The following is a 26129-nucleotide window of genomic DNA, read 5'->3' on the forward strand; positions in this document are numbered from 1 at the left end:
ATGAGAGGTGGGAGGCATGGCCATGGAAATGTCATGAAAGAAGCCCTAGCGTCTGAGTAAGCACCAGACTAAGCTCCCTACTGGAGAAGGGAATGGCAAGCCACTCCACTGTTCTTGCCTGGAGAATCCCAGGGACAGAGGAGCCTGGTAGGCTGCCATCTATGGGGTCGCACAGAGTCAGACACAACTGAAGCGACTTAGCAGCAGCAGCAGCAAGCTCCCTACTGTCTGGTTTGTCCTGTGGGGCTTCCATCCACGATTCTCCTGGGTTAGGATTTGACGTGGCGACTCCCTTTCCCAAGATCTCAAAAGCGTAAGTTTTACTTACTTTATGTTTTGCTATCTGCAGTGTGATTTGGGGAGGGGCGACTCCCTTTCCCAAGATCTCAAAAGCGTAAGTTTTACTTACTTTATGTTTTGCTATCTGCAGTGTGATTTGGGGAGGCGGTAGATGGTGTGTCCTAATGGATACTTTGACAGACATGTCTGTCAGCTCCAGGTTGGAAGGCAGAGAAGGTCTCTCAGGAACTTCCTGGTTTGCTGTTGGGTGTTATTCTAACAGGCTGATGAAAATGGAGATTTTCTTTGTTTAATTGTGGATCTTGGAGACGCCCTTCCCATTCATGGTCTTAATGTTTTGTAGTGTTTGTGTCCTACTGTGAGGACAGGGTGGGTGTGGTTGACTGGGTGGTGTGGGGGTCTTGGAAAGTTGGGTGACCTTTGGTTGCCACGGAGCTGATTCTGCCTTGTATTTTGCCTTGCACATTTGGGGTGGATATATCTTTGCCGGGTTGGTTCACATGTTGATCTTAGCCATTTTTGTGACCTTTCTTAACCATTGGGGATGTTTTTGTTGTTTTCCACGTAAAACAAGAAAGTAAGTCTCTGAGCAAGTGTGTGCAGTGTTATGTCAGCTGACAGCCCTTGGCTTCCTTGGTGTTTTGTGTTTTATTTAACTGCATGGCTTTAAGTTTAATATAATTTTTTCTGTTAACTTTTGGAATGGTCTTCTTCACGTGTTTCCTTAAAACGGAACACAAATCCTGAGAGTAAACAGATGGCTTGTTTGGCTCGGGGATCGTTCACGGACCCTAGACATGATCTTCTGTAACCTTAGAAGGCTGTTTTGCATTTTGTGTCTGTTTAAGATCGTTGTATTCAAGCACAAATTTCACTTAATAGATTTGGTGATGTATGCAGGTTACAAATAAGAAAAAAGCTGTCTCCTGAGCTGTTGCTTTCTTTCAAACCCAGAAGGGATTCAAGCAACCAATGTTTTCCTTTTCCTTTTATTATACATTATAATGGTTGGGCCTTTTCAAGGCATTGCAATTGTTTGACTTTGCTTAATTGTGTTCTTGGTTGTGTTTCACCAGTATTCTTCAAATAAACGTATTTTCAATGGGCATATTCTGAATTGAATGGTCTAGCTGGGTGCTTGAGTTTGCACAGTCCTGGTGGATATGAATGGGCTTCTTTTGTCAGCCAGAATGGACTCTCTTATCATTTTAATTTTACATGTTCCACCCACTGTATTCAATTAAGTTTGTTCCTGGGGCTCCCCAGAACTTTCTTTAAATGGTTTTGTGTAAATATCAATTACAGGAAATGAGCTTCACCTCTGATTATGCTTTATTTTGCATTATAATTTCTTGTTTGATAGAATTATTTTGTTCATATTCTGGTATTGTTCCCTCTTCAAAAACCTCCTTGAGAATAAATATTGGGCGATAGTCTTGATTTTTAAATGCAGACGTTATCATGTGACTTTGTCTTTGATGTGTTATCACAGTGAATGCATTTCATCTGACTATGTCTGCCATTAACAGACTTTGGGATCTTCTTCTGCCAAACAATTACGCGTTTGGTGTCATTTTACCCAGTTAAATGTGGGTCCTGGGCTGTATCATATTTCTGTAAAAGTTTTTCATTATCTTCTTTGCCTAAATATAAAAAGCATTGTTCTAATTGGCTTTTTAACCCTTGTTTAACCATAGTGACTGGCGGCAAGCTGTCCACTGGCCCAAGCTCTGAGTAAAGAAAAAATAAAAGGTGTTCTCTGAGACTGTCCTTCTTCAAATAAGTGTCATAGCCTTTCACTGTAATGTTCCATAATTACTGTGTGATGTTTGTTTAAAGCAGGATCAACTACTTGTTCGTTTTGAAGGGGCAGCCATATCTCTGGAGATCAGTCTGTCTTATGATACCTGACATAACATTTGACCTAGTCTATAATGGGCAGAGGTAGCATGATTGGGTTCCTGTGCTCAACTGGGTTCCTGAGTTTCCTTTGTTTTCAGAAGCTTCTCTACATAAGGGAAATGGGGTGTTTGCCGCAGGCACCCACCTATATGAGTTTCCAAGTTACTTAAATTTCCTACAGTTGTGCTAGTCTGTGAACCCACAGGCAATCTTCTTGCAGGACCTGTGATGGAAAAGTCCAGTACTGGTCAGCCCCTAGGACTGTCAAGTGAAGAGTGGATCTGGAAGCAACTGGCCTCACCAACTAGACAAGTAAGATATAATAAACTTATATAATATAAGAAACTTATATTAAGTTCATTATAATATAATAGACTTATATTATGTGGGGCCACCAGTGCTGGGAGAGGGTAGCACATTCAGCACATTGGTTGAAAAAATGAGGTCAGGTGGGTCTTGTCAATGAGCAGTCTTGGAGTCGGGCCGTTTGTTTCCTTCCGGTCATGTGCTGATGAGCCTGGATGACCAGGAAACTCCAGAGTCAGGTGTGATGACTGGAGGATGAAGACCTTGTTTTCTTCTTGTTGGGGAGGGTTACACCCCCAGGCTTTAGCTGTCTCTCCTCTGTGTATCTGCTGGAAAGCCTTTGTGCTTGGTGGTGGCTTCTCTTCCATTTGGGTCTTCCTGTTGTGGGGGTGACATTGCCTCAAGGGGACCTTCTCTGAAATCTCAAGGAAGAAGATGTTGTTAGTACCACAGTGGTGGGGCAGTTATGCATTGTTTGTTGTGTTGTGATATAGGAGTGGGTGACAGTAAAAGGGAGCTCAGTATGGGGAAGAAAATGGTCCAGTGGTTCCCCCATTTCAGGCTTCTGCTTCCTCTTGATTAGGGAAATTTGGGCCCAGCAAGGGTATAAGGAGGAGGCTCTGAGAGTATAAGGAAAGACTGACAGTGGAAGGGCAAGGATCTTTGGTGTGAAATATGTGGCAGACATCAGGGCCCTGTCTGCTGTCTCCTAGCCCAGTTCCCTCTCACTACCATTGGGTGGCCATAACTGTGATATAGAAGATAGTAAAGCACATGGATATCTGTGAGGTGAGTGAATGTGGACCTGTACTGAAGGTGAGGCATTAATATTGGCATCAGGTCTTCACATTTCATTTTCCTAGTGGATTGTGGGCCTCTCTGCCAGGAGATGATTTTGCTACCGCTGCTTGTTCTGTGCACTGTTTAATGTTGTTTATAATGTTTTATACTGTTGCAGAATAACATAACCTGAGGGAGTTCTGAGAAGGAAACCTCTTGTTTCTACAGATGCTGTAATCCTACTGAGATGCTGCCTTTCATCACTTTTTCATGGTTTTCTCCTGGAGCTTTATTTATTTTTATTTAGCTTTATTTACTCTTGTGCACTGCTTTGATGGTCATTTCTTACCCCGAGCGTCCAGAAGTCTGTTTCAACTGCTTAAGTTGTTCTCTCCTACCTCAGTTCAGTTCAGTTCAGTCTCTCAATCGTGTCTGACTCTTTCCTACCTAGCACCCCTCTTTGCATGGATTTTCCTGTTGGGTCCTTAAAGGAGCATTCCTCGGTTGTCAAGATGGCAAGAGGCTTACTGAGCTTTTTAAAAGATTTCCACACATATAAAGATGCAGAGAAAGAACTGACACGTTTTCCAAAGTTAACCCTCTAAAGTGAAGGGAGGGGTGAAGGACTACTGTCAGTTTTCAGTGGGGAAAATTAAACCATTTTTCTTATGTAACTTTATATTTGCCCTGCTGTACCCTAACGTGAGATACCAGGTCCCTGCAGATGTCTGTCACCCACAAATTGTGATTGCCGCACCCAGGGCCAAACTCAGGCCACAGGGAACTACCTTCAGTAGAACTTGTCCCAAGGTACCTCAAGGAAAAGGATTATGTAGGAGTCATTGTTCACCCTCCAGTTAAATTATATTTCACCAAAACCTGTGTTCTTGTGGTGAGTTCTCTGTGGGCCTTTGCAGTAGGGAATACAACCACAGGCGTTGTTTATAGACGGTTTAAGTTGCTATGCTGATCTCACCAGTCTTGGCAAATGGAAGATGTACTTTACCACTCATGTCAGAGAACAACAGACGATTGTGTAAAATATTTTTAATTTGTACAATGTTGTGTTTCAATAAAATTTGTATGGTGGAAATGCTCCCGCAGTAGATGTTATTGTTTGTGATGACTCCAGGCAGCATTGATGAAGATGTGGCTCTGCGTGTGCATCACAACAGGTACCGAGTGGGACTCTGGGCTCAGTGATCTGGGCACTGATGAGAGGTGGTGGGTAGCAGGGGGAGGGGTCTTGAAACCAGAACTGAAGATCTCCCTGTGTTAAGGTAAGGATAGTAGGTAATCTGACATCTTCCTAGGAGAGGTGATCCTTGTCACCTATTCATAAGGATAACTGATGCATACCTGGATATTGTGTGTATGTGGGGGGTGTATGTCCTATTCCTGCTAAGGTTGAGGATACGAGGAATGGCCCAGCATGGTTCTGGAGAACATCAGAAGTCATGGGAACAAAAACCTGGAAGCACACAATAAGCTCCTGGTCCAATTTGTATTAGAATCCAGTCCTTTGAGTATTAGGAATTATTCACTACATTTCACTCATTACCAGAATATGGATGAACAGATTCGAAAAGGTAACTGAGTGGCTAAAGCTTTTGTCTTTAACTAGTGCTTTAAAAAAATTAAAACTCTACACACATTGCATAAAATTTCTAATAGTAAATTTAAAAACTCTTTGTGGAGCTGAGCATGCCAACATTTTGTGAAATAGCCATTCAAATGGCAACATGGTGTGGGAATAGTAGTTCCAGACAATTTTAAGACAACGCTTCTATCTGCCTAAGGAACGTAGGCAGAGGGGGAAGCATCGAGGAGTTGGGCAGGCAAGCAAGTTGGGTGGATCACATGTGCACACCTGGCCGAAGGTGGGAATGCCATGAGGTGGGGTATGCCAGGCAGGTGAAGGGAAGTACCAGAAAGAGGACCTATGCAGGCAGATCCCCCAGGACATCTGCAGTCCAGCCCCAAGTCAGGTTGTGGGGGCTCAGGCTAGAGCCTGGCTCAGGGAGGCAAGGTTGAGGCCCAGCTCCAGGACCTTGGAGGGGTCTAGTATGGACTGCTAATTCCTTTGGGCCTCCCTGAGCAGCTCTTGGAACTCAAGGTGAGTCTACTAGTTAGATTCAAGCGCTCTGAGAGGCAGCCAGTGAGGTGCTCATTTCTCTCCTCCAGGTGGTCCAGACAGGTGTTGGCCTTATCCACATGGGGTGGGTGGCTGCCATACTGCTCCTTGGGTAAAGCCATTGTCCTTGCCTTCCATGTGCACATCTACAGGTACACCCTGTTCCACATGGCATCCAACATAGCATATTTGTGCACGCACAAGGCTCACGTGGCCTTGGAGTGAGGTGGTACAACTTGGGTGTGGGAACGGCCAGAGACATTGAGGGCTAGGGAGGTCATTGAAACCTTGTGCTCATTGAAATTGTGCTCCTGGGGAAAAGAAAGCAAGACTGTCCCAGGCTGTCCTGATTGAAGATCTGTTCACTGGGTGGTGGGCTTGGGTCTCTCCCTAATTTTTCATATAGATCTTATAGCTGCAGGTGTCAGCTACTCACATCTTGTGATCAGTGTCTAGGGGACCCCAAAGCTGCAACGTGTGACCTCCTGTCCTAGGGGTTCCTCAGTATGTGGAGATTGAAGAAGATCTTCTATACAGTCATTTCAGCTGAAATTTCTTTCTTTGTCTCAGTATTATGATCTACTCATGTTAAAGGATGACTTATCCATTAAGATGTGAGCTACCCGACTTAGCTATGCAAGTCCAAGTCAGCAGGTAAGAGTGAAACATGCTGAGATTTGGATGTTGGAGGGGGTGGGTCTACTTCTCACCTGTACTCGGAATACAGGATAGGCAGGTATGAATTACAGAATTAATCAGTGGACATGTTTTCTGTTTTATAGGAGACCAAAGCATTTTGAACTTGGGGAAGACTTGAGTGTGCATAATTTTTTTCCATTTATTGAGGGTTTTTTCTGGGCCAGGCTGTATGTGTCTCCCTCATAAATACTGATATGAGGAAATATGTGATGATGCAATGGAATCTTAAGGGAAACACTGGATATCCTGACACTCAGAAGTAGGGTCTCAGTGCACAGGCACATTCATGTAGCAGTACACATAGCTTGTGGAACAGGTGTGCACCTTTAGAACTCTGTTATTTTGCTGGATGTCAGGGATTTCATAAATCACTAAGGCTCACTTGCCTCTTCCACACACACACACACACACACATATTCAGAGAGCAGGGGTCACTGCCTCCTTCTACTCTCCTTTTTCCTTAAATGTGGTCTCACCTTGGAGAGAAATGAGTGGCTGACAGGAAGATTATAGGAATAAAGGATGAGTAGGGACCTGCCCATTCTGGGTTCCTTTTTTGCTTTTTGTTCTTTTACCACTGCAGGAATGCCAAGACTAGAAAGGCGTGGAGCACCTTACTGCCAATACTGTTGGACTGACTGGTGGTCATCTCATGACATTCAGGATGGATCCCCTGGCACAGTGTGATTCTGGTCGGGCTTGGAGGAAGGGTGGACTCAGACTGCAAAGGTTGTAAGTACCTTGGAAGTCCCTAGGGCACAATTCTCCTCCAGACAGAGGCAAATGCAGGCTAGTCTGTGTTTTGCTTCTAGCGCTGGTGTCCTCTCAGCCTTCTCCCTGCCTCCCCATTCTTCTTCCTGTCTCTATATCCCTCCAGCGATCTATCTTTCCATCTCTCTGTATCTCAGGGACACAGGCTAGGGACACAGGCTTCGGTTTCCTCCTAGTCTCCAGCCGCAGTGTCACCAACATGAAGGTATGTTTCCTGCTATGTGTGGTCTGAGTTTCTCTTCTGATTGGGACAAGTGATGTGGGTCAATTTGGGGAAGCCATTACTCTTCCAGATATAGATGTATTCTTAGTGACTGAACCACGTGCCAGAAGACAACCCACAGCAATTTGTGTACCCTGCTCCAGCCCTATGTTGTGGGAGCATGGAGCCCATCTCATGAGGGGAAGGGCAAGGGGGGCAACGCTAACACTCACAATCCACAGTTACACTAAACTTCACAGGTTAAGGTCACACTGCTAAGCCGGAATGCCATCACTACAGAAACCAGACACAAGTCTGGGTTTACCAACGACACCCTCACCCTGACCAACTGATAGATGGGCCATGTTCTTGACCGGGCAATCCACAGAGAATAGTTCCAGAAATGCAGTGAATATCCGGTATAATTTTCATTCAAATGCTTTTCAGTCTGCCCCCAAGTATTGTTCAAAACAGTCAAACCAAAGAATTTAAGACGCACCTTTTCCCTATAAGATGTACAATGATGGTTAGAAAATAACATTCAGAATGCAGTGAAACAGGTGCTTTCATTTTGTTCATGGGTAGATTGAGTTTGGGAGACATCTTTGCAGGAGGTTTCAACACATAAAGTTGATGATGTGAGTGACGTTTTGTCAATGTGTGTGTGCATTTGTGTGTGTGTGCCTGTGCATGTGGAAGCCCTGATGCAGACTACTTCAGTGTGGACACTCACCACCTTGGCAGAAGGAGGAGCATCCAAAGTTTGGGCAGGGAGGCAAGTTGTCTGGGTCACAGGCCCACACCTGGCCCCAGGAAGAGATGCCAGGAGGTGGGGTTGTGCCAGGCCCACAAAAGGAAGTACCAGATGCATGGTCTAGGCAGGCAGATCCCCTAGGACATCTGGAGGCCAGCCCTCAGCCAGGTGGTGAACGCTTAGGCTACAGCCTGGCTTAGAGAAGGAGGGCAGAAGCCTGGCTCGGGGGCTCTTGGAGGGCTCCACTAGGGGTTTCCAATAGCTTGGGGCCCCCGTACATGGCTGCTGGAACTCAAAATGCATCTGACACTTGGATTCAAGCACTGCTGCAGGCGGCCAGGGAGGTGGTCAGTTGGCTCTTCAAGATGGTCCCGACAGGCTTGACATGTTTATCATGCGGTTCATGGTTGCTTATACTGCTTCTCCAGTGATACCATGGACCTTGCCTTCTATGCTCGCTTCCACAGCCAGGCCCTGTTCCACACGGCAGCAGACATGGTGTGCTCCTCCATGCGTAAGTCTGATGGGATGTTGGAGGGAGGTGGCCATGGGTGCTCAGTCTCCCTTTTCTGCTGACCTTCTCTTTTGATCTGTTCTGTACATTGATATGCAAATGGTAGATTTGAAAAGCAAATTGGATCTCCATGGAGTTTATCACATCCAACACATGGTTCTTTGCCTTGGACCACTTATCTTTTTGCCCTTCATCTTTTGCAGGTTATATCATTGACTGTCTTCTCCCATGAGGACCAAATATGTGTTCTTCCCTGAGAAGACCATGTTCTTTCACATTCCTGTTCCTGTGCACTTGCTCCAACTTAATCCTTTAAACCACTTCCTCTCTCTTGCATATTCTATGTCCACTCTCATTAAACACACATTTCAGCTTGTTGCATCTTTTCTTTTTTTTTCATTAAAAAAATTATTTATTTTAATTTGAGGCTAATTACAGTATTGTTGTGGGTTTTTCCATACATTGACATGAATCAGCCATGGGTATACATGTGTTCCCCATCCTGAACCCCCTTCCCACCTGCCTCCCTATCCCGTCCCACAGGGTCATCCCAGTGCACCAGCCCTGAGCAACTTGTCTCATGCATCGAACCTGGACTGATGATCTGTTTCACATATGATAATATACATGTTTCAACAGAGAGACCTTATATGGTCAACTAAATGTTCTGTACATTTTTGCCAATTCCTCAGTCAGATACCACCCACATTGTGCCTTCTGCCAAAGCAATTAGTAGACAATGGGTTTATGACATTCTCAGTGGGGAATATCACTGGGGATCTCCTAGTGAAAGGTGCTATTTCAGTGTCTCCTTATGTGCTATTCAATCTTCATATGTATTATGCTGATATAGAGCTATACTTTATCAGGGAACAAAATGAGCTATTTAGCTGATGAATTGGAAACTGGTGGTAAAAATTGTAAGAACAAGACATATACATGAAGACATGTGCAAGAGTTAATAAGTCAACAAAGACATTAACATAGATGAAAGTAATAATTGTGGAACAAAACAACTGGCAAACTGCCCAATGTTGCTAAGATGTGGATTATGTTACATGAATGGTAGGTAGAAAAAGAATCAGAGAAATTAGACTCTTGTTGGTGAAGCTAGCATAATAAAGTCTCCAGAAAGGAGGGTGTATTTGACCAGAGACAGGCATGGTGTTAAAGTAACAGTACTAGTTAACTTTACACGAAAGCTTAGTGTGTATTAGTTCAGTTCAGTTCAGTCATTCAGTCGTGTCCAACTCTTTGTGACCCCATGAACTGCAGCACGCCAGGCTTCCCTGTCCATCCCCAACTCCCGGAGTTCACTCAGACTCATGTCCGTCGAGTCAGTGATGCCATCCAGCCATCTCATCCTCTGTTGGCCTCTTCTCTTCCCACCTTCAATCTTTCCCAGCATCAGGGTCTTTTCTAGTGAGTCCATTCTTCGCATCTGGTGGCCAAAGAATTGCAGTTTCAGCTTCACCATCAGTCCTTCCAGTGAATATTCAGGACTGTAAGGCACTGGTCTAAATGCTTTGCATGAACTCATTAAGGGTCATGGTAGCCTGGTGATATAGTTGTTATTAGTATCCTCTCTCTACTGATTAGGAAACTGAGGCAAAATAACAATGAAGGGTATTCAGCTGGTAGTATTAGTAATTGTGGTATGAATCCAAACAGCATACCTATAGCCCATGTACTGTACACAATAGATGAGAGGTCATTATTTCTGCAGACAGACTATAAATGTGGAATGAAGTATAAATGAGACAACAATGAATGGCAAGACTTTCCTGGCGATCTAGTGACTAAAACTCAGTGCTTTTACTGCTGTGGGCCCAGGTTTGATCCCTGGTTGGGGAAATAAGAGCCCACAAGCTGCATGGTGCACACACACATACACACACAAAAAATGAATGAATGGTGACCACAGATCGAGGAGACAATGGTGATCTGACAGATAGGACCTGTGTGGTAGTGGTCAACAGATGCCAGGGATTGAGAGGGTCCAGCATATATAGGCATCTGATGAAGACAGTCAGAGAGACAAGCCTAGTAACACATCAGAAAGACTTGGCAGATCCTAAGACAGGATTCACATCAAAGGCCCCAATCTTCCTTGTTGTGCCTCCCCATGTGGATTAATCATTCTTTTGGATTACTGGACATGGCCTGCAACAACTCTCCTGCCCTCAGGGTCGTATCAAAGTCTCACCCAACAACCTAAGATTTGGAAGAGCTCACCTGTAAGCTTTCTCTGGGCTTGCTAGGAAGCATCTAATCTCTAGTGGAAGAGAAACTCCTCTGGGGTAATATCTGGCTGTTTCTGGTATCTTAATATCCTCATGCATAGTTTGGAATGAACTTTCATGTATTTGATTTTGCTGTTTCTTCCAAGTTCTATTTGAGGTCTATGCAGCCGAATCTAACAATAGCAGCTGTCTGCGATATTCAGGTTTATCAGTCAGAGTTATTCAAAGAAACAGAACCAATAAGAGACATTTTATTTCTATATTTATATGTATGTATGTATGTGTGTGTGTGTGTGTATATATGTATTCCTACATGTGTATATATATGAAGAAGGTTTATTTGGAGGAATGTATTCCTATTTGGAGGAATGAGAAATTATACAATCTCCTTTCTACAAGTTGTAAAGCCAGGAAAGCCAGTGATATAATTCTGTCCCAGTCTGAAGGCCTGTGAATCAGGGGTTCTGGTGGTGTGCATCCTCTTTTAAAAGAAGTAAAAAATGAATAGAAATGTTCTATCTCAAGCAATGAGATAGGAAAAAGCAGAAATATTCTTCTTTTTTCTGCTTTTTGTTCCATTTGGGCCTTCAACGGATAGGATGATGCCCACCCACACTGGGGAAAGCCTTCTGTTCTACTAAGTCACTGATTCAAATGCTCATCTCATCCAGAAACACCCTAACAGCTACAATCAGAAATAATGATTAATTTGAATGTTATATTACTAGTTGAGTTGTCACCTAAAATTAGCCATCACAGTGGTTGACACAACATCATGGAGTGCTGCATAACACTGTTCACACCATGAAGCCTCAAAGACCCTTCTAGATGACCTTTTCCATGGGAAGGACAGTGACAGCATTAGATCATCTTTTCTAGGAGCACTGTGCAACTTGTGACCATGCAGTCCAGCTAAGGAAGCCAGGGTCTATGTGGTCTGCATAATCTGTAGAGTGCAGATGAGTTAAACACTCAAGGTAGTCAAGCTGCACCTTCTTGTTTGTACAACTGCAGAGGTCTCTCAATGGCACCCCACTCCAGTACTCTTGCCTGGAAAATCCCATGGGCGGAGGAGCCTGCCTGGTGGGCTGCAGTCCACGGGGTCACTGAGTCGGACATGACTGAGCGACTTCACTTTCACTTTTCACTTTCATGCATTGGAGAAGGAAATGGCAATCCACTCCAGTGTTCTTGCCTGGAGAATCCCAGGGACGGGGAGCCTGGTAGGCTGCCATCTATGGGGTCGCACAGAGTCGGACACGACTGAAGTAACTTAGTAGCAGTAGCAGCAGCAGCAGAGGTCTCTCAGCAGGAGGAAAGAAGTGGGCTTCCAGTCTCACTCTAAATAACTGTGAAGTTTAGCGACCTTTGGAGCAGAGATATTGAAGTCCTCGTATGTTTCCTCCTATAGCAACAGGAGAAATAACTGTTCTTGTCATTGAGGTGGGGACATAAATTCAGGAAAAGAGGTAGAGAAGTGATTTATGACTGGGCCTTGTAGGGAGGACAAGATTTTCACAGAAAAGCAGGAAAGGATATGAAAATCTTGAGGAGGGTGGTACCAAGATGGTGACTGCAGCCATGAAATTAAAAGACGCTTACTCCTTGGAAGAAAAGTTATGACCAACCTAGATAGCATATTCAAAAGCAGAGACATTACTTTGCCGACTAAGGTCCGTCTAGTCAAGGCTATGGTCTTTCCAGTGGTCATGTATGGATGTGAGAGTTGGACTATGAAGAAGGCTGAGTGCTGAAGAATTTACGCTTTTGAACTGTGGTGTTGGAGAAGACTCTTGAGAGTCCCTTGGACTGCAAGGAGATCCAACCAGTCCATTCTGAAGGAGATCAGCCCTGGGATTTCTTTGGAAGGAATGATGCTAAAGCTGAAACTCCAGTACTTTGGCCACCTCATGGGAAGAGTTGACTCATTGGAAAAGACTCTGATGCTGGGAGGGATTGGGGGCAGGAGGAGAAGGGGACAACCGAGGATGAGATGGCTGGATGGCATCAGTGACTCGATGGACGTGAGTCTGAGTGAACTCCGGGAGTTGGTGATGGACAGGGAGGCCTGGAGTGCTGTGATTCATGGGGTCGCAAAGAGTCGGACATGACTGAGCGACTGAACTGAACTGAACTGAATCCTAGGAGGCTTCTATGAATTAGCTTGTGGTCAGTGTTCCCTGGTCTTCCCAAAATGTCTGCAACCTGAACTGACTTGCCAAATTTCCAAGTGCAAACACTGGCTCCTTCACACAGTGCCCAGCCCAGTACTGTCTGATCCCAGAGCTCATAGACAATTCCCCTGCATCTCTGCTCTGGTATATCTCCAAGTCCATATCTAATATGAACAAGTCACATTATGCCTGAAAGGAGTTAAGTTTGGATGGCTTCCTGCAGGGGGATGTAGTTGACCTATGCCTGGTTAAACTGAACATGCAAATTTCCAAAATCTAAGATGACAAGAAACAAAGCAAAAGATCTGGGCAAAGACCTAACAGTAGAGCTAGGCATTGAGGGATGGACACAGATACAGGAAGAGATAGGAATACGAGCAGAGATTTTATTACTACATCTGGGCCTTGGACAACGGACAGTTTCCCACTAGTAGACCTACCTGAGAGGAATGCCCAATCTCCCCGTCAATCATCGCAGGCCCACCAATGATGACGTTGGGAGGTGGGGCTGTGGAATCATTGCAGAAGAAGCCCTAGCATGTGAGTAAGGGCGAGACTAAGCTCCCTACTGTCTGGATTGTCCTGTGGGGTTTCCATCGACCATTCTCTTTGGTTAGGGTTTAACACGGTGGCTTCCTTTCCTGAGATCTCAAAAGCATACATTTCGTTACTTTATTCAAATTTGGCTGTGATAGGATTTGAAGAGTCGGGTAGATGGAATGTCCTAAAGGACCCCTTGACAGACATGTCTGGAGGCTCTTGGGTGGATGGCACAGAAGGTCTCTCAGGCACTTCCAGGTTTGGTGTTGGGCTGTATTATAACAGCCTGATGAACCTTGAAGATTTTCTTGGTTTAATCGTGTGTCTTGAAGACACCTTTCCCATTAATGGTGTTACTGTTTTGTAGTGTTTGTGGCTGAAGCGAGGGAAGTGTGTGTACAGTTGGCTGAATGGTGAGAGGGTGGTGGACAATTGATGACCATTGGTCACAATTGGACTGATTCTGCCTTGTGTTGTAGGGAGTTTGGGCTGGATATATCGTTGCCAGGTATTGGTTCAAATGTTGATCTGGGCTATTTTTGTGACCTTTTTTAACCACTGAGCGTGTTTCTGTTATTTTCCACATGAAACAAGAAAGTCTCTGAGGGAGTGCGTGCCGTGTTATGACAGCTGACGACCCTTGGCTGCCTTGGTGTTTTGTGTTTTATTTAACAACATGGCTCTAAGTTTAATATCATTTCTTTGTTAACTTTTGGAATGGTCTTCTTCACGTGTTGCCTTAAAACGGAACACAGATTCTGAGAATTTTAACGTGAAAACTGAGTAAACAGATGGCTTGATTGTCTCAGGGCTCGTTCAGGGACCCTGGATATGGTCTTCAGTCACCTTTGAAGGCTGTTTTGCATTTTGTGTTTAAGATCGTTCTATCAAGCACAAAATGCCCTTAAAAGATTTGGTGATGTTTGGTGGTTACAAATAAGAAAATAGCAGTCTCTTTGCCTGTTGTTTTCTCTCAAACGCAGGAGGGAATCAAGCACCCAGTGTTGTCCTTTTCCTTTTATTATACATTATAATGGTGTGGGCCTTTTCAGGGCATTGCAATCATTTGACTTTGCTTAAGTGTGATCTTGGTCGTGTTTCACAACTACTCTTCAAATAAATATATTATCGATGGGTATATTCTGAATTGAGTGGACTGACTGGGTGCTTGAGTTTACATAGTCATGGTGGATGTGCATGAGCTCCTCTTGTCTGTCAACACTCCATGCTCTTGCTGCTGCTGCTGCTGCTGCTGCTAAGTCCCTTCAGTCATGTCCGACTCTGTGTGACCCCATAGACCGCAGCCCACCAGGCTCCCCCGTCCCTGGGATTCTCCAGGCAAGAACACTGGAGTGGGTTGCCATTTCCTTCTCCAATGCATGAAAGTGAAAAGTGAAAATGAAGTCACTCAGTCGTGTCCGACTCCCAGCGACCCCATGGACTGCACCCCACCAGGCTCCTCCATCCATGGGGTTTTCCAGGCAAGAGTACTGGAGTGGGGTGTCATTGCCTTCTCCACGCTCTTAACATCTTCATTTTACATGTTCATCCCACTGAATTCAATTATGCTTGCTCCTGGGGCTCCCCAGAATTTTCTTTAAATGGTTTTGTGCAAATTTCAATTTAGAGGAAATGAACTTCACTTCTGGTTATGTTTTATTTTGTATTATAATTTCTTGTTTGATAGAGTTATGTTGTTTATATTCTGGTATTATTCCCTCTTCATAAACCTCCTTGAGAATAAACACTGGGGAACAGTCTTGATTTATAAATGCAGAATGTAATCATGTGACAGTCTTTGATGTGTTATGACACTGGATTCATTTCATCTTACTATGTCTCCCATTTACAGAATTTAGGATTTTGTTTTGCTGAAAAATTGCACTGTTGTTATCATTTAACCTAGTTAAATATGGGTCCTGAACTGTTTCATAAGATTTCTGTAAATGTTTTCATTATCTTCTTTGCATATAAACGAAAAAATCGTTGCGATTGGATTTTTACCGCTTGTTTAACAACAGTGACTGGCATCAAGCTGTCCACTGGCCCAAGCTCTGAGAAAAGAAAAAGAAAAAGGTGTTCTCTGAGACTGTCCTTCTTCAAACAAGTGTTATAGCGTTTCACTGTAATGTTCCATAATTACTGTGCAATGTTTGGTTTAAGCAGGATGAACCAGTAGTTCATTTTGAAGGGGCAGCCATACTTCTGAAGATCAGTCTCTGTCTTATGTTACATTTCATAACATTTGGCCTAGTCTAATGGGCAGAGGTAACATGATTGGGTTCCTGAGTTCAATGGTTTTGGAAGCTTCTCTACATAAGGGAAATGGGGTGTTTGCCCCAGATACCCACCTATATGCATTTCCGTGTTACTTAAATTTCCTGCAGCTGTGCTACTCAGTCTACCCACAGGCAATCTACTTGCAGATCTCTTTCAGGACCTGTGATGGAAAAGTCCTGTACTAGTCAGCCTAGGGGACTGTCAAGTAAAGAGTGGATCTGGAACCAACCTACCTGGTCAACTAGACAAATAAGAGCAAGCTTATGTTATGTGGGCCAAATTTGCTGGGCAGAGGGTAGGACTCCTTCCCTGTCACCTGTAACATAATTGAAGATGGCATCAAAATGTATTTCCTGGGCCTCTAAGAGAGCAATGTCAAGGTGTCTCCCTGGACATGACTTGGTAATTGTGTGGTAGAAACTGTTAATGGAATCAGTGCATTAAAGAAGACAGTGGTATCTTTTTTCAGTCCTTAATCATGTTCCTCTGTTCATTATTGGTGCCTCTGTTGCAAACACATTGACTTTTATAATGTCAGTTACCAAAATCAAATGATTTTGACAGTGTACCATCAAAGGGTTGATCTTTGTTTTTATTCTGGTTGGAAACTCTCACACTAGCTGGCAGCAGCAAGATGGACTGGATTGTCCTGCTGAAAATAAACCTCATGAATGCAGAATTTGTGCTGCTTGGGTACCTTTTTTCCTAGTATGACAATATGGATCTGAAGGTAATTGAAAACATTTCTGTCTATAAAAAAGGGTAAAATGGGACTTGTGGACCAAGTGCGTGGTGGTCAATGGTGGTTTCCCAGACCCCTTCCACATGTGATAAGGATCCTGGGAATATAGTGGAAGTAATTGTCAATACTCCTTCAAATTTTCACCCTTCCAGTAATTCTAGGCCGTTTGTTTGCTTGCAGATATTGCTGGGACCATACATAGTGTTTCATTCACAAACAGCCTCCAGTATCTGAGTCTGAAAGTCTCTAGGCTCTCTCTTACAATCATCTTTCAGCTCTACTCTCTCCTCCTTTGCACAATGGGATATCTAGCATGCTGTCTTGGATGTTGTGAGAGTCAAGTGTCATAACCTTTGTTAAAGACCTAAGGTACAGATGGTGCTCAAGAAATGTAGTCCCCCATTTCGTGAATGCACCTATTGGAGCAGAAAGGGATGATATTTTGCTCAACTCCTTTTATGGCCACTGTTTCCTTTTCCTGCCCCAGCTCTTTAACTTTGCCATCATTTCATTTTCATGCTTGTTTCCTTTCACAGGGCCACTGAGTTACCTCAGGAGTTACTGAAGCATCTTGTTGCAAACTACATATCTTTTGTCCTGCTGCGACACCAGGCTTATCCTTGCTGGGAGTGATGTTCTGCTCTGGTCAACTCGGACACCTCACGTGGAGGCTGACATGGCTTCGCATTTGCAACTGGGAGGACTTTCCACGGTGTGAACCCTGTGCAGGCCAAAGTGTGCCTGTTACTTGGCAGTGCCAGAAAGGTCTCTGCTCTTTCTTTTTCTACATAATGTCACTTCTTTTCTGAGTGTTGATTTATTTATCAACATTCAGGTGAGGTCATTAGCTCATCTGAAAGCAGAGGGGAAAATGTTCAATAGAAATGTGCATTATTTAAAATATCCTCAGAGAGCCTTCTAACATTTAGTCTCTATAGATAACTTTGGTTCCCCTGCTTTGTTAGTGCTACAAGTTTCAGTCAGAAGCTGGCATCATAGAACCTGAATTTCACCCACCCACATTCAAATTGCACATTTCCTTGTTGGGAATACAGAGTGTGTGGCCTTTGCCCAGTACATTGACATTCAAACTGTTTTGGTTTATACCTGTAACGGGTTAAAATACTTCTAATCCTTGGACGATGGGTGTCTTTGTGGATTCCTCATGCAATAACAAACTGAAACGTATAATACGGAGAAAAAGCTTTCTCCTAACCAGTGTTCCTTCTCCAAGAGACATGATGGTCACCAAGCCTGGCTGATCTGCTAGTCAAAAGAGTTGTGAAACTTATCAATGACGGTGGCCCCTTCTCTCCTTTCCCCACAGGCTTGTGCCGGCTGCCCATCACATCACAGTCGTCCTGAGTCTCTTCATTGGAGGGTCTGTGGGAAAGGTCTTAGTGAATTTTTTCGTGGTTACTTCTGCTGACTATTTTCATCGTAGGAAGCAGCCACAAGGCAGAGCATTCAAAAAGCGTATTGGCCGATTGACAGCAAGAACTTATCTCACTCAAGAACTGGCACACTCTTTAAAAAGACAAGGGGACACTACTCAGTACAGGTCAGATGTGACCTGGCTCCTCTGTGCTATTCCAGGTGTTGATCCCTAGGCCTGCCTTGTCACTTAGCATCCTGAGCCTTGTATTCGATGAATGTTTTCTTTTGAGTGGGAATTGTAATATACTACTGCTGCTGCTAAGTCGTTTCAGTTGTGGCCAACTCTGTGCGACCCCACCGGGCTCCTCCGTCCCTGGGGTTCTCCGGGCAAGAACACTGGAGTGGGTTGCCATTTCCTTCTCCAATTCATGAAAGTGAAAAGTGAAAGTGAAGTCGCTCAGTCATGTCTGACTCTTAGCGACTCCATGGACTGCAGCCTACCAGGCTCTTCCGTCCATGGGATTTTCCAGGCAAGAGTACTGGAGTGGGGTGCCATTGCCTTCTCTGTAATGTACTACAAGGTCTTCCAAATATGTTATCTTTTTCAACCTCATGCTTGCCTCTGATTTATGTGGGTGACAGAGAAATGGGATATATTGGGCACTTGAATGCACGGCCTTTGAAACAGGGTATCTTTCTTTTTTATACTGGTTTCCTGTTCTATGCAGACACTAGTTTCAGCAGGATAGCAGCAGTCAGTTTGAGATGCATGTTAGCCTACTGGAAATGATGATGGCTTTGGTGGTGATGATACTAATAAGAAAACCACTACAACCACCACTGATATGAAGATTAATGGAAGTAAGAACTATCCTCTGTTCTTTTCATTAGTTTATTTCCTAATCTTCTCAAATCCTGTGATTTGAGTACTACTTGTAAAAAATGTTGAAGGCCAGGGCTATGTTCCCTTCTTGTTATTTGACCTGAGGCCAAACTATAGTGGAGGCAATGAAGATAATGTGACCTCCTCCAAAAGGTCCCATGCAGGGAGGGAACACAGCCCCACCCTTCAGCAGAAAATTGGATTAAAGATTTATTGAATATGGCCTTGCCCATCAGAAAAAGACCCAGTTTCCCCCTCAGTCAGTCCCATTGGGAAGCTTCCATAAGCCTCTTATTGTTCTCCATCAGAGGGCAGACAGACTGAAAAACACAGTCAAAGAAAACCAACCAATCTGATCACATGAACCATAGACTTTTTTTTAACTCAATGAAACTATGAGCCATGCCGTGTTGAGCCACCCAAGATGGATGGGTCATGGTGGAGAGTTCTGGCAAAATGTGGTACACTGGAGAAGGGAATGGCAAACCACTTCAGTATTCTTGTCTTGAGATCACCATGAACAGTATAAAAAGGCAAAAATATAGGACACTGAAAGATGAACTCTCCAGGTCAGTAGGTGCCCAATATGCTACTGGAGATCAGTGGAGAACTAACTCCAGAAAGAATGAAGAGACGGAGAAAAAGCAAAAACAACACCCAGTTGTGTACATGACTGGTGATGGAAGTAAAATCTGATGCTGTGAAGAGCAGTATTGCAAAGGAACCTGGAATGTTAGATCCTTGAATCTAGGCAAATTAGAAAGGGTCAAACAGGAGATGGTGTGTATGAACATCGACATTTTAGGGATCGGTGAACTAAAATGGTGTGGAATGGGTGAATGGATTGAAATTTAATCAGATGACCTTTATATCTACTACTGTGGGCAAGACTCCCTTAGATGAAATGGAGTAGCCATCAGAGTCAACGGAAGAGTCTGAAATGCATACTTGGATGCAGTCTCAAAAACAACAGAATGATCTCTGTTCATTTCCAAGGCAAACCGTTCAGTATCACAGTAATCCAAGTCTATGCCCCAACCAATAATGCTGAAGAAGCTGAAGTTGAACGGTTCTATGAAGACCTACACCAACTTCCAGAACTAACACCCCTGAAAAAATATTCTTTTCATTGTAGCAGACTGGAATGCAATAGTAGGAATTCAAGAAATACCTGGAGTGTTTTTACAGTAGTAGAAACTACTGGTAAGGAAAATGCTCCCCAAATTGGGGAGAATAAATGTTGAACTAAATGGATTTCATGGCTGATTGGTTAGCCAGTTTGATTGTTTCTTCTTTTACAGAGAAGCTTATAGAAGTTACAGCATCACACCAGGGCAGGAGCCTCTCTGATCAGGAAAGATGGAATGGCATATAGACCATGGTCCCTCCTTCAGATGGAGAAGGAAATGGCAACCCACTCCAGTACTCTTGCCTGGAAAATCCCATGGATGGAGGAGCATGGTAGGCTATAGTCCATGGGGTCGCAGAATCAGACGTGACTGAGTGACTTCACTTTTCCTCCTTCAGAGGCCTGCTGGTTACAGGTGCCCAGATGATAGAGAAGAGCAGCACTGGATGCAGCTGCTGATAATGATTAAGGACAAGGGACTGTGGTTTGAAAGATATGAGAAGCTTCTTGTATTAAAAGAAGTGTTTTCTTCCCTTTCTACATCCCTGTCCCTGCCAGGGATGGGCAGAGCATGGGGACCGATGATAGAAATGCATATCCTTGAGTGAGACATGAGAATAGATTGCCTTCTGGTACAGGTGAGACTTTCATAATGGGGGCTTTACTTTACTTTACAGCATTCCTCAGACTTTTGGATATCAATGTTAGAAAAGTTCTTGTGTTCCTGCTTCACTATGATCACTGCCTTAGGCTGTGAATAGCAGCGGAGGAAAGGAGGACACTGCTGGTCCTATACTGTGGCCTAGAAGAGTAATCTGAGGGACTCTCTGGGGAGGTGCCCATTGAAGTTGATTGTACTTGGCTGTGCTCAGCTCTCCTGTTGAGATGTCCCTGTGCATCCTAAAGAGACACCTGAAAATCAACAGCTATGCTTGGTATGTTTTACTGATATACCAGCCAGACACTACTTCCTTCAAAGCTCAGACATCACAGGTGCCTTGCAAAAGTCCTAAAGAATGCCCAAAGTGGCAGTGGCAGCATGTGGGCATGGTGAATGTTGGCTCCAGGGCAAAAATTGGCTGTGGCCTGGTCAGAATTCTGTGTACCATGGGCTTGTGGAAAGTTGGGTTGGGTGGTAAGTTAGCTCTGGTCTGAATCAGACTTCTGTGTTGCAAATGGCCTAGGAAATGGGGGTTCCAGGTCTATGGTAGCTCTGGCCTGAGTCAGACTTCTCTAAAGCAAGGGTCATGGGAAATGTTAGGTTCAGTTGTTAAGTCTTCTCCGACCTGGGTCAAACTTCTGTGCCATAAAGTGAAGTCATTCAGTTGTGTCCAACTCTTTGCGACCCCGTGGACTGTAGCCCTCCAGGCTCCTCTGTCCATGGGATTCTCCAGGCAAGAATACTGGAGTGGGTTGCCATTTCCTTCTCCAAGGGATCTTCCTGACCCAGAGATCAAACCCACGTCTCCTGCATTGCAGGCAGACGCTTTAACCTCTGAGCCACCAGGGAAGCCCCTATAAAGCCCCCATAAAGGGCATCAGAAATGTTTGGTCGGGGTAGTAAGTCAGCTCTGGCCTTAGTCAGACTTCACTAAAGTGAGGGTCATGGGAAATGTTGGGTTGGGGTAGTAAGTCAGCTCTGGCCTTAGTCAGACTTCACTAAAGTGAGGGTCATGGGAACTGTTGGGTCCAGGTGTTAAATAGGCTCTTGTCTGAGCCAGGCTTCCCTACTGCAAGAAGCATGAGAAATGTTGGGTCAGGGGCATAAGTTACTTCTGGCCTGAATCAAAGTTCTGTGCCACAAGCAACATTGGGAAAATGTTGTCTGGGTGGTAAATTAGCTCTGGCCTGAGTCATACATTGTGTTGCAAATAGCATAGGAAATGTAGGGTTTCTGATTCTGATTCTGCCCCAAGTCAGACTTTTCTAAAGCATGTGTCATGGGGAATACTGGGTCCAGGTGGTAAGGTAGCACTGGCTTGTGTCAGACTTGTGTGGCCCAAGGAGAAAGGTTGTTGTTGAGCCGGGATAGAATGGGAGGTTCTTGGCCTCTGAGGGAGAGGAATTCAATTCGTGGCCAGTGATGAGGCCTGATCACTCAGAGGCTTTTGTGTAATAAGGTTTTATTAAATATGAAATAGTGTAAGCTTCTGACATGCACATCAGATTGAAATAGGTTGAAGTGAGTGAATGTGGACCTATATTGACTGTGAGGCATTAATATTGGGATCAGGTCATCACATTTCATTTTTCTAGTGAATTGTGGGCCTCTCTGCCAGGAGATGATTTTCCTACTGCTACTCTTTCTGTGCACTGTTTAATGTTGTTTATAATGTTTCATACTGTTGCATAATAACATAACCTGAGAGAGTTCTGAGAAGGAAACCTCTTGCTTCTGTGGATGCTGTAATCCTCCAGAGTTGCTGCCTTCCCTCACCTTATGTTACTTTGTATTTCTCCTGCAACACCCTTGCATGAGATACCAGTTCCCCGCAGGTGTCTGTCCCCCACAAATTGTGACTGCCACACCCTGGGCCAAACTCAGGCAACAGGGAACTTCCTTTAGTGGAACTTGTTCCATTGGTTCCTCAAGGAAAAGGAATAAGTGGGAGCCACTGTTCACCCTACAGCTTGGTCATATTTTACCAATACCTCTGTCCTTGTGGCGAGTTCTCTGTGGTCTTTTGCAGTAGGGAAAATAACCAGAGGCCTTGTTTACAGACAATTTCAGTGGCTATGTTGATCTTACCAGTCTTGGCAAGTGAAAGATGTACTCTTCCACTCATATCAGACAGGAACAGTCGATTGTGTAAAATGTTTGAAATTTGTAAAACCTGGATTGTCAATAAAACGTGTATGATGGAAAAGGTCCTGTTATACATGTTTTTCACTGTGATGACTCCAGGCACAATTGACAATGATGTGGCTCGGTATGTGCATCACACCAAGTACCGAGTGGGACTCTGGGCTCGGTATTCTGGGCATTGATGAGAGGTTTTGTGTGGCAGGGGGAGGAGTCTCAGGCTGGAACTGAAGTTCTCTCTTCATTAAGGTAAGAAAGATGATAGGTAATCTGACATCTTCCTAGGAGAAGTGACTCTTCTGGCCATGTCATGAAGATGACAGATTCTTACCTGGATATCATATGTGTGTGTGTGGGGGGGTGTATCTTCTATTCCGGCTGAGGGTGAGGAAATGAGCAGTTGCCCAGCATGGTTCTGGAAAACATCAGAAGTCATGGGAACAAAAACCGGGAAGCACACAATAAGCTCCTGGTGCAATTTGTATTAGAATCCAGTCCTTTGAGTATTACGAATTATTCACTATGTATCACTCATTACCAGAGTATGAATGAACTCAATCAAACAGGTAACTGAATGGCTGAAGTTTTTGCCTTTGACTGGCGCTTAAAAAAAAAACAACAAAAAAACAGCAACAACTCAAAATGAAGAGACCTCTCTAAGTACCTGAACGGGCGAATCTCCGGAGAAAGACTGGCCAAAGAGGCATTCTGATCACCACCTACAAGAGGCTTGAAAAAAGACTCTGATAGGGCCATAATTCCTGCCGTGGAGGCACTCATCTCCCTGAACACTTGGTGGTACCAGAGTCCCTGAAAGCCAAGCAGCTGCACCACCTTCACCCTCAACTCTCACCGGGGGAGAGCTGCCACAGACAAAAAACAAAAACAAAAAAATCTTGTGTTTATGTATGCACGATCATGTCTGTTCTGTCCTACTCTTTGCCACCATGTAGAATGTGGCCTGCCAGGCTTCTCTGTCAGAGAGGGAGTTCCCCAGGCAAGAATGCTAGAGTGTATTGGCCAGTACTGGTTTCCATACCTTTCTAGAGAAATATATTTCCTGCTGCCCTAGCTGCCAACCCCCTGAGTATCTGGTGCTGCCAGAACCCCTGTGACCCAAGCAGCTGCATCACTTCCACACCTGATCTTAACAGGGGCAAATCTAAGCCCTCCAGGGCAGCCTCAGGGGCTAAACCCTAGTGGATGACCCACATGTAGAGGTGGAAATAAAACCACAATTGAAAGCCAGGGGCAGTGTGGCTAAGGAAGAAGAACCAACACCTTCCCACAAGCTGTACAAATTTCCGATTATATTCAGATGATCAACTAAGCTGACTCTGTGTCTATGGAATATATAAAAGGACATTGAGAGCTCCCTCAAAAGAAAATGCACTAGCCCTCATAGCTATGGACATTAGAGGCAAGAACACATAGGCATAAGACCAGATTAGAACCTGAGCAGCCCCCACAGCAGGTCCAGAGATCAGTAAAATGTTGGAGGGCATCCTAGGGAGGTAAGGTGGACTGTGATTCCAGCTCAGGAAAGGACTCTGACAACAGTGACTCAAGAAAAACATTTATTCTTCTTTTTTTTTTTTTTTTGATTTGTTCTATACATTTTTTGGGATTTTTTCCTTCTTTTTTTTCACCTTCTGTTTTAGTTGTCAAATTTATTGGCACTAAGAAATCCAATTAAATTTTAACCTTTTTTTTCCTGTTTCACCCAGTCACATTTTTTATTGTTGTCATAAATCTCTACCACTATGTTGGGCATTTGCTGTTCTGTAGAATTTTCCTCTTTTTTTTTCTTTTCTCTATTTTTTATTTTAATTTTTAAGCCTATTATTTTCAACATATATCCCTTCAGTTGCCTTTCCTACTGATCTTTTCCCCTTGCAGTTAAGTTTTAATGTATATAAATCTTCATCTAACTTTATTTAAGTTTGCATATCTATTCTTTCTTTCTTTTCTTTCTTTCCTCTCCTGTCAACATATTTGTTGGTTTTGTTTTCATTGCTTTATTCCCCACTTGCAACCTTGCTTTTGTTTTGTTTTCCAGTGTGTGCTTAAGTAAGTTTTGTTCTTAACAGATAAATATAATTTTTGATATCCTTTGTTTGCCAGGTCAATCTACTGTACTTTATTTTTTGTTGAACTGTTTTCACTTTCCTCATGGGTTTATATGTATTGGTGTATATTCCATTATTTTAATTATTATTTGCTTGATTTTGTAACTGCAATTTCTCTGGGGTTCATCTTTGGTTTTTCAATTTGGATATTTGTTTTCCTCTCCTTTAATACCATAACAAACCACTTGTGGAATCCTTGTTCTTGACCAGAGTTCAAACCCTGAACCTTTGGATTCGGAGCACTGACTCCAAGACCCTAGGCTACGAGAGAACTAACCCTAGGGTGTATCAAATAGTGAGAACTCACACAAAGGAAACCACTTGAATACCAGACCCAGCATCACCCAACCACCAATAGCACCCTGTGCAGGATGCCTCATCTAAACAACAAAGAAAACAAAAATATGATCCCAATCGTCATCAGACAGGAGGACCACCTTGCTTAGCCTTTCCCATCAGAGGGAAAGCAAGCAAACAAATAAAAACTCAGCACAAATGTCACCCTATACAAAGCTCACACAACCACTGGATCAACCTTAGGGGGGCAGAGACCAAAGGAAGAAAAACCTTCTTCAAGGAACTTTCCTTGAAGCCTGTGAAAAGGAGACTGCAAACACAATAACTTAAAAAAGTGAAAGGCAGAAAAATGTGGCACAAATGAAGGAACAAACTAGAAACAGAAGTCCAAATAATTGAAGAGGAAATAGGAAAATTACCTGAAAATTCAAAATAATGATAGTAAAGATCAAAAACTATGAAAACAAAATAGAGAAAATGCAAGAATCAATTAACAAAGACCTAGAAGAATTAAAGAATAAGTGCACAGAGACAAACAACACAATTACTGAGATTAAAAATACTCTAGATGGAATCAAGCAGACTATCTGAGGCAGAAGAACAAATCAGTGAGCTGGAATATCAAATTATGGAAATAACTTCTGAAGAGAAGAATAAAGTAAAAAGATTTGAGGACGGTTTCAGAGACCTCTGCAACCATATCAAAACACACCAACATTCGAATGATAGGTGTCCCAGAAGAAGAAGCATCTGAATGTAGAGTTCCAAAGAATAGCAAGAAGAGATAAGAAAGCCTTCTTCAGCGATCAATGCAAAGAAATAGAGGAAAACAACAGAATGGGAAAGACTAGAGATCTCTTCACAAAAATTAGAGATACCAAGGGAATATTTCATGCAAAGATGGGCTCGATAAAGGACAGAAATAGTATGGACCTAACAGAAGCAGAAGATATTAAGAAGAGGTGGCAAAAATACATGGAAGAACTGTACAAAAAAGATCTTCATGACTCAGATAATCATGATGATGTGATCACTCATCTAGAGCCAGACATCTTGGAATGTGAAGTCAAGTGGGCCTTAGAAAGCATCACTACGAACAAAGTTAGTGGAGGTGATGGAATTCCAGTTGAGCTGTTTCAAATCCTGAAAGATGATGCTGTGAAAGTGCTG

At 43.6% G+C, this 26129-nt stretch overlaps 1 long non-coding RNA gene across 2 annotated transcripts; it reads left to right on the top strand.

The window, feature by feature from the left end:
• The first annotated feature begins 386 nt into the window (after nt 1–386).
• LOC120882284 lies at nt 387–21036 on the top strand. Of its 2 annotated transcripts, XR_005725467.1 has the most exons (4): nt 387–2514; nt 16878–17106; nt 17669–17902; nt 19903–21036. It is a non-coding gene; the product is annotated as an uncharacterized LOC120882284 (long non-coding RNA). The 2 variants fall into 2 exon arrangements; XR_005725468.1 differs by lacking the exons at nt 16878–17106; nt 17669–17902; nt 19903–21036 and adding an exon at nt 5993–8783.
• The last annotated feature ends 5093 nt before the right edge of the window (nt 21037–26129 follow it).

This window comes from Oryx dammah, unplaced genomic scaffold, assembly GCF_014754425.2.
Source record: "Oryx dammah isolate SB20612 unplaced genomic scaffold, SCBI_Odam_1.1 HiC_scaffold_23, whole genome shotgun sequence".
NCBI lineage: Eukaryota > Metazoa > Chordata > Mammalia > Artiodactyla > Bovidae > Oryx > Oryx dammah.